Source organism: Xylocopa sonorina, chromosome 5, assembly GCF_050948175.1.
Source record: "Xylocopa sonorina isolate GNS202 chromosome 5, iyXylSono1_principal, whole genome shotgun sequence".
Lineage (NCBI taxonomy): Eukaryota > Metazoa > Arthropoda > Insecta > Hymenoptera > Apidae > Xylocopa > Xylocopa sonorina.
This window is the reverse complement of record NC_135197.1, coordinates 2,838,953-2,845,037: the sequence shown is the minus strand read 5'-3', so window position 1 is coordinate 2,845,037 and position 6,085 is coordinate 2,838,953. Positions and strand designations below refer to the sequence as shown.

The 6,085-nt window shown below is 36.4% G+C and overlaps 1 non-coding gene across 1 annotated transcript; it reads left to right on the top strand.

The window, feature by feature from the left end:
• The first annotated feature begins 5,144 nt into the window (after positions 1-5,144).
• On the top strand, positions 5,145-5,228 carry Trnal-uaa (transfer RNA leucine (anticodon UAA)). The gene has a single exon. It is a non-coding gene; the product is annotated as a tRNA-Leu (tRNA).
• Positions 5,229-6,085: the final 857 nt, after the last annotated feature.

The window sequence follows — 6,085 nt, the reverse complement described above, 5'->3', positions numbered from 1 at the left end:
TTCACGGGTAGAGCGATCGATTGTCTGTATAATATAATTTTAATAAACAGAACGGTAAAGAATTTTCGTGGTCCAACGTATGAATTGATTTCGAGATTAATTTGACAACGGAATAGTGTCAGCATTGCTGCGTCCAGTACGGAATTGAATAGCGATTTTAAGAAGTCATTGATATTCTTGAAAAGGAGCCGAACAACCGAACGATTGTACGTTGCCTCTTCGTGTCCTCGATGTTGCTACCTTCGTAGTAGCTATCTCCCGACACGAAGGGATTGTTCTTACCGATAGAGTCGAGTACCTCCTTTGCCCTGCGTCTCCTCTCGTATACGGAATTATTAATGGAATTATAACATTGCGACAAACTATTTTCAAGGTGTTTTTCTTTAAACTTTATATGATAAGGTGTTCTGAGAGAAATCGCCTGATCTTTCGGGGGCTCGAGAAGTGGCAATAGTATACGCAGGCGGGGACGTTCACAGGGTGTTGAGCAATTTTATATCAAAGCAAGCAAAGAGGCTAACGAAGGGTCTAGGGGAAAACGACGCCGCTAGACGGACATATCGCTTATCAGTGAATAACAGACATCATAGTTTTAGAGAGCATTTTCGAGTTTGAAATTTTAACTTCCTACCCGTACGTTTTAAGAGACTAACCAATATCGGCTAGGTAGCGTAACGTCTAACTTGTAATTTGTAAATTTCCTTGTAAATATTGTTGCGATGTACAAAAAGATTAACAAACAAACAAAAAAAGAAAAAAAGAACTATTTCCAGGAATCCAACGAAACGATATTAAACGTGATTGTAGGGCGAAAATTATTATACATAGATGTAAATAATCGTAGAGCGTCATAGCTTGATCCGTATGATTATACATACGCTGGCGATCCAATCTTTTAACGTGCAAATCGTCCGCACGATCGTGTACACATATACTAATACTTCGCTGTTTTCCGTCGACACTTCCGGACTCGATAGAACTTATTTCTACCAACGTATACACTTCATGATTTCTATTCTTAACATACGCAAGAGAAACGGGAGGCAGCCAATGACAACCTAAAACGAATTACGGTTAACGTCAAGTATAATTGGAGAGCAACGTTAAAAATTGGTATCGTCCGCAGCAACTGTATAAAAAACCGTATGGTATGATTTGAACCGTTCGATAAACCGGCCCAAAATGAAATTTCACACGAAACGAATCCCACGAAAGTATACGAAGCATGTACCGTTGCAGAATTGAAATCCCCGATTAGTCCAGATTTTGCAGCCGTTCACGAGCATAGATCCTATCAGTTTTTCATTTCCGGAACGAGCGTCGTTAAAAGTTATTATTGTAAAGAGTTCCTTTTTGCATATCAACTTGACGAGCGTGGCCACTTCCGCTGTGGTAGGGCGCGCTCATTGTCCCGGAGCCGCGTAGCTCTGTGATCTTGTGATCTTGATTGTAATATTAATTATCAACTTTCGTTCGATCACGCAACGTCATCTTTTACATGGCGCGTCGTTCTTGTACGCATGCGGACGCACACGAGCACGTATACGCGCGTACAAACACTCGTCGATGTATATTGAAATAAATTAAACTTACATTTTTGAGAATTATAACTAATTAATGAAATTTATTCGCGATACCCAATCTTCGATTCAGGAGAATTCCCCTTGCATCGTATAAATTACGGTAAGTATTGAAGTATGAAGGAACAAAACGATTACAGTGTTCTTACTTCTAACGGACAAATATTTTAATTATTTAATATTATATTTAATGATTAAAGTTTCGTATTTTATAATATCGTTTTCATATTACAAATATTTCTCTAAACGTTACCGATTAAATTTGTCAATTATAGAGATGCAGCAATTGAGGACTTAAGTATTCTCGGAGTCCATTTCACCCCTAACAATAGATACAATTGCTTATTATATTTATTGGAATTAACGTTTCTGCGTGTCCCTTAATTGTGACTTCGTGTAAGCAATAATTTTTCATTGAAATAACAACTTAATCCTGACGCTTTTCGTTCGAGTGGTATTGCCCCCAGGAGGAACCACCTCGGGATCAACAAATAGCGAAACAGGATCTCGAGGACCACTTCGGAGCGATTAGTTCACATGGTGTACTGTTACTATTTGGCCGGCAAACGGGTAGCGCGCATGGCGGGCGTTATTCTAAGGCTGTTTGTGTTATTAGATTTAGATTGGCCGGCACGTGGCACGCGGTATGGCGGCCACGTGTCCCATTGCAAACGTTACAACGTGGGTACAATACGAAATCGCTTTCCTTGCGATATTGCTTTCGTTACCAACCCCTGCGAAAACACGTTCTCTCATCGACGATCTGCCAGTCCGCCATTATTCCTCCTCGTGTACCAACGCACTGGCCGATTAATTATTAACGCGACTGCAAATCACTTTCTCCAGGCGTTCTTACGTCTCCCATTGTCGCCGCGATAATTAGCATCCACTGTTTCCGAATAAATTTTTAACGCTGCCTCGTTCGACCGCTTCAATAACTGAAAAATAAAGCACGCGCACATGCTACGGCTTAAAAGTGTTGGACGCTGAAGTGGCTTTTATGTTGTACATTTCATATTTCAGTATACTAATAGGCTTTTTCGCTCAGTCGTTTCGATCCCCCGCTGCAAACAACCCTCGCCGCCCGCCAATCCACCGCGAGCAGTAAGCTCGCTCTTTTTTGGCACGTGCGATCCCATAAAATGCTGCACGAGGCACGCCGCGCGCGGCCTAATTGGAATCTATAAAAAGCGATCGCGAGTAATTTTTCTAAAAAATCTGTAAAGCCCAAAAATTTTATTTGTTATCGATTTCACTACCTACTTTCAATTGTTCGTTTTCGTCTCTTTCTATCGATGATTGTTCCTAACTTTTGCATAGAATTGCTTGAGATAAAAGGAAATATATTATAATAAATGTAAGCTGGTGGTAACCGTTAAAGAGTAGCCCGTTTTACTAATTTTTTAAGAATCAATTCTGTGCAAAATGTTGTCGAAGCATAATGCCAGCGCGCAGAACACTGTCAGAAACAAATCAGATTCTGATAACATCGTAAAGCTAATAAACACACCATAAACTGACAGTAGTAGCATGACAAATGTTAATATGCTTACAAAATTTAAAATAAATAATATACATATTTTAATAATACCATTCTTATTGAAATAATAAGTGTTAATAATATGTTAACCGTCTGCTAATCAAGGTTTCCTTTAACTCTTTCTTTACACAACAACGACATAAAATAAGTACCAATGACCACAAAATATTGTTATCTTATAGTTTCAAAATGCATATTACATAAAAGAATTATACTATGTTGTATAAATATATAATATAGAATGGAAATAAATAAAATATATGGTCGAAATTGACTGTTGCCTTGTTTCTCTCGGATTTTAGTGGCAATTACAGCGGCCCCGAAAGTATATTGACGCGCTACTCCGTATGCTCTTTTGCGTCAGTACGATATCGGGGTAGAGCTTGAGTCGGGTGTCAAAGGGGATGAACCAGGGCCGCCGGGAGCCGGCAGGGATAGGAGCAATCCGGTGATGCACCCTTGACAGTTCACCGCGATAAGATCTGCTTTTTCGCCGAGTCCATTTGAATTCTGTTTGTGAGCCCCGGTGACGCCACTCTTCCTGCGCATTGTGCTTCTATCGACGTAAAAGAATATTACCATCTGCTGATTACCGGTAATCCTTATTCAGCGATATTGGGTTTCCACTGCTCTACAATTTCTGTAACAGCCTGTGGTACCTGACGTACAAACACGAATATCTGATCTACGGTCACCGAATGTTGCTTAAAATAACAATTGTATATTTAATAGGGTGCAAATAATGTATTTAGCAACAGCTCTGTAAAAATTGTACGCTCTTCCACGATAGTGGCTTTTAATTCTTCGATTAGTGTATTTCTGGCTGAACAGGATTTCAATATCATTATCCTATATATTGGAATTATATTAAGAAATAAAGCATTTTCAATTACACAAAAAGAAAAACAATGAAGTGTTTCGTTGTCTGTTTCTGATCTGTTGGACAAAACGATCAGAAATTAATGAAGGAAGACAAAATGATCAGAATGAGGGATGAAAATCTCGAAGACCACCTTTATGCAATAATTTACAAAAGATGTAATAGTGTTAGCATATTCCCTATTATTATATTTGATATCACCAATTTACATATATTAATAGTCTACGAAAGCTATTATATAGGATGTCTCAGAACATGGCTTTAGGAAAGCAGTCACAATTTTAATTCTTCTTCAAATCTTATGTACATAATAATATAACAAAAAATCAGTAGTTTATTTACTAATGGCAATTAAATGTATATTATATTATAATATATTTTTTATCCTCGCTATATATTTATTCAAGATGGAAATCAATGCTATGTTATATAGTGACGAATATTTTTACATGTATAGAAGTCCATCACCTATTCGTTAAGGATTAAACATAACGAATACATACATTTGCTCAATATAGTAAATATAAACAATACTTTGTAGAAGATAATATGCGTAAAAGGAGGAAGGAATAGTGACAGGTGAGCCGGTTGGGCTCAGAGATTCGGAGAAAGGCACTTCAACGATAGTACACAGTGTTCTTCTATAAATGCTATATTTCTAGCGCAACGGTTCTACTTTCTCTCTCTCTCTCTCTCTTTAATATCTTTTCCTAGTCTATGTCTCTGTTCCTTTCGCCTACTTTCTTTAACTCTATCCTCGCCAGTAGGCGTTGACCTTCCTGGCCAATTAGGTGTTTCCAAAAACGCCTACAACCTTATCTCCGTTAAGATGCTCTTACCCCTTCATGAGAATTTCCTGGCTTTTTGACGATGACCAAGTTTTATGGTATTCGCTTCATCCGAACCCTATCTGGGTCCCTTTCCGGCAGGGAGGGAGAGTCCACACCATAATACCCGTTACCGTCCCAATCGACGCGGCTGCTGAACATGTGGGCCCTAAAACCCCTCATATTTCTCTCTTTTTGCCTCCAATTTAAATCTTTTTAGAATAATTGAATATTATTTTATAAAATTATGTAAAAGAAATTAAGATATTTTTAGTGTCTAAGTCTATATATAGTAATATGAAAACTGTGACCAAGAAGCCAGGTTGGCCGAGCGGTTTAAGGCGCCAGACTTAAGTTCTGGTTCCCGATTGGGAGCGTGGGTTCGAACCCCACACCTGGCAAATACTTTTTTTATTTTTATAAACTTCAATAAATAAAATATATCAATTTATGTGAATACGACTATGCCAAATTTTTACACTGTAATTAATATTTTTTATTATAAAAATTGAAACGTAAATGTACATATTTCAAATATGTATCATTCGAAAAATATATATTTAAAAAATTGTATTATATAAAGTGTATTTGTAAAATACATTTAAAACGAATACGTCAATTGCAAACTACAAAACAATAATAGTTCTTTTTAAGGAAAATCATTCAACTGCTACCTTTGCAGGAATTCGAGGAACTATCAAGTACTACTGTCGTCGATAAAATAGGTATTCACAATAATCTAAGAAATTTTTCCTTTGCTTGTAATCGATACTTTAGTTTCTACATAATGAACCTTCCGTGAATAATGTAGTATTTTCGTAAGTAGAAATCTATATTATCAATTGTTGATTTAAAACTAAATTATAAATGGATAAATCAATTTTTTCTGTTAATAAAATAATTGCGATTTTTGGTAACAAATATGAACATTAAATTTTAGTATAACATTATATTAAACCTGTATTACATAATATTGCAAATGAAATGTATATGTGATTACACTTGATAAGACGAATAATTCGGCAAAAATGTGTCTGAATAAATACATTTAATTACTTTTTTAATTTATACAATTATTTTCAGCTTTCCATCGATGTAAAATTCTAATACCAATAAAATCGGATCTACTTCGAATCAAAATTTCTTAAACGTCTGCAACCTAGGGTGTTACGTAACTCTGGCAATTTTACAAGTACATCGACATACATAATCTTTATTTTAAATAATTAATATATACATCACAACGTTAACGTAACAC